Genomic DNA, 3034 nt, shown 5'->3' with positions numbered 1-3034 from the left:
GGTGTCTGCTGACATCATACGTGCCCTTAGAGACCGCAATTGTTGGAAGTTTGGCAGGCTCTCTGTTGCTATGTATTTCCCTTAGTCTGAATCAAACGTGACAAGTTATCAATGGCGATTGCAATAATTATTAATCTTTCACAGAATGTTATGAAATTAATTGAATAAGCTTCATTTTAATATAATAAATCCCGGAATGGGCATCGAACCTGTACCGACGAGGAGAGAGCGCTGCATCCTAACCACTAGGTGGCGGTCACAGGGGTGAGTAAACGTTGATGTCAAGAACTCGTGAACCAGTTAGGCGGCCTCTGTGAGAATGGTTAAAGGGAGAATGTTCAAAGTAAACTAGTCGCAACAGCAATGAACCGCAATAAAAAAATCAGCCAAAACCTGTGTTTTTTCCCGGCAGACATGGCGGAAATTAAACGGCGGAAGTGAACCATTTTAATGATTGAATGTCATTTGGGACTGGCTCGTTTTATTAATTGTAAAAAAAATTATTTATCTTAAAGAGTTGGATATTTCATTGCAGTCCTCTGCTGTTGCGACTTTACCAGAACAACAACAACAATTTAGCTGCCAGATTAATGCGTGGTATCCGGATTGGTTTCAATACCCACAAACTGGCGCTTAGGATTACAATATCGGACCGTATCTGGATTGCATTGTTGACGCTCCATATCAATGACATTTAATGACAACCCCGTCATCAGAAATCTTTCCAGAGATGCTGCCTGACTGGCTGAGTATATCCAACATTTTCTGATTTCATTTCAGATTTACAGGATTCGCAGTGCATTGCTTTTGAAACTATAAAGTAACATAAGTTGAGGTCATTGGGATTCGAAAGTCAGTACCATTCTGCAACGGCAAATGTGAGTCATGCGTGGTGTGTATCCTCCCTTCTGCCAGATAAAGAACCTCACTGAATGGGTGCAGAACATTTTGAGGGGCGAATGGGAGCTGCTTAAGTCGTGATCTATGTGCTAACCACTGACATAAGGAAAGAAGGGGATGAGTTTCTTCAGTCAGAGTTTCAGGTGCAATTGAGGAAATTAATGAGCAGGACCACAAAGGTATTCTATGGATTATTCCCAGTGCCTCGCGCTATTGAGGTTGAAAAAAGCAACGTATGTCTGGATAAAAGGTGCACGAGGTTGGGCTACAGAATCCGGGGCATTTGGACCAGTTCTGGCGCAGGAGAGACCTGTTGCAGTAGGTCGAGTTGTACATCAATCGAGTTAGGACCAATGTCCACGCGGGAAGTTTAACAACTGGGGCGGGTGTGGGGTTGAACTAATTTGGCAGTTGATTTGTGTACCAGGATGAAACATCTGTAGCTGTTGTAATTATGCATTATACACCATTCCAAACGATTATTAAAATAAACTATAGCAGTGAACGTGGCCTCAGACAGCGCATTTCGGCCCTACCTTGGGAAACGATATACCACGGCTCGGCAAAACCTTCCCTTACACCGAGCACAAGCACAGGAAACAAAGGCACAGCAGACTTTGCTGAGGACCGCAGAGAGTAAAATGTTCTTCGATCAGTGATAGCTCTAAATATATTTTGGTGTTTCTGTGTTAAGTTGCAATTTGTTCTGTGGGTTATAAATATATTTCGTATATCTGTTTTAGTGTTTATGTATTTGAATGCAACATAGTTATTCATAATAGTATTGTGGAGCATGTGTGTTTGTTATAAATGTATTTTCTGTGTACATCTTTGCATCTTGTAAACACCTCGCAAATAAACGTAAATACAATTATAGCACCGAGATACTTAGAGATAAATTCATAATAACACATATATGAACACAAATAATTTGATTATCAATGTTCCACACAATTTAATTTGCAACTCACAGCTAGATGCACAAATATATATTATAAATTTCCCGCATGGACACCGAAATTCATTACAAATAACAATATATTACAAAAAAAATAAAACACGTCTACGGCGAGAATCTATGGAGTCTCAATAACTGAAGGCTTCTTGCAGAGAGCCGGCATAGACACGATGGGTTGAAAAGCTTCCTTCTGTGTTGAATGATTCGATGATTCTTTGTCTTCTTCCTTGTGAGACAGGTAGGACAGGCAGCTGTATGATGGGAGCACAAAGACCACAAAACATGCAGCTCTAGTGGCGCAATCGGTTAGCGCGCGGTACTTATATGACAGTACAGGCTTGGGAAATGCCGAGGTTGTGAGTTCGAGCCTCACCTGGAGCAGCCGAGGCTTTTGCATGTGATGTTTGTACCTTTCGAGTCTGAGGCCGTTTTCTCTTTATCCATTTCTCTTGTCTATTCCGCCATGTACCACGGTGCTTTCTGTCTCTCTCGTTGCAGTTATCTCAATGTGAATCTGTGGATTATATCTGAATGAATAGCCGTGCCTTTTGCCCACATTAAATAAATGAGGTGATCAAACAATTATTCATCTGTCACTAGGGAGCGAATGAACCAACATTTATAAGAAGATATAGTTTATCGTAAATATAACATTCCCTCTTGAGTGATAGAGGTTCAATTCTGTACAAAACGAAACTATGATCACGACGGTTTCCAATAGCCGCCTTTTAATATATTGTCGCAAGCGCTACCATTGTAGCTCAAGGAGTTTCATAATTAATAAACAAAGAAATCAAGCAATGAAACGGTAGAGATGGTTCTGAGAATGTGGAATGCCCTCGGCCAGACCAACATTTAAAACAAGGTTTAAAAACTGGCAGCTTGCAGGAGGAAGGGAAGAAAGGAAAGAGAGCCACAGAAAAGCCACGGGAGTTTCGGAAGCTAAGGGTGTTTGTCTCTGACCACAGCATAGTTGCGCACGGCACGGATATTGTTGCTGTTAAATATGAATAAAATGCAACGTTTGTTTGCAGCTGTTTCCGTTTCTGTCCCTTTTACCTAATTCTCAATTCCATTTGCCTGCGATGATTCCATAAATCTTCGTATCCTTGCCGAACAAAAATCGATCAATGTGAAACTTGAAAATGTCAATTGACCCCAACGTCGATAGATCTT

General features: G+C 41.0%; 1 non-coding gene across 1 annotated transcript; it reads left to right on the top strand.

The window, feature by feature from the left end:
* The first annotated feature begins 2145 nt into the window (after window positions 1-2145).
* Window positions 2146-2239, top strand: trnai-uau (transfer RNA isoleucine (anticodon UAU)). The gene is made up of 2 exons: window positions 2146-2183; window positions 2204-2239. It is a non-coding gene; the product is annotated as a tRNA-Ile (tRNA).
* Window positions 2240-3034: the final 795 nt, after the last annotated feature.

Source organism: Pristiophorus japonicus, unplaced genomic scaffold (genome assembly GCF_044704955.1).
Source record: "Pristiophorus japonicus isolate sPriJap1 unplaced genomic scaffold, sPriJap1.hap1 HAP1_SCAFFOLD_35, whole genome shotgun sequence".
NCBI classification, from domain to species: Eukaryota; Metazoa; Chordata; class Chondrichthyes; family Pristiophoridae; genus Pristiophorus; species Pristiophorus japonicus.
Note: the sequence above shows the minus strand (reverse complement) of the source record. Positions and strands in the feature narration are given on the sequence as shown.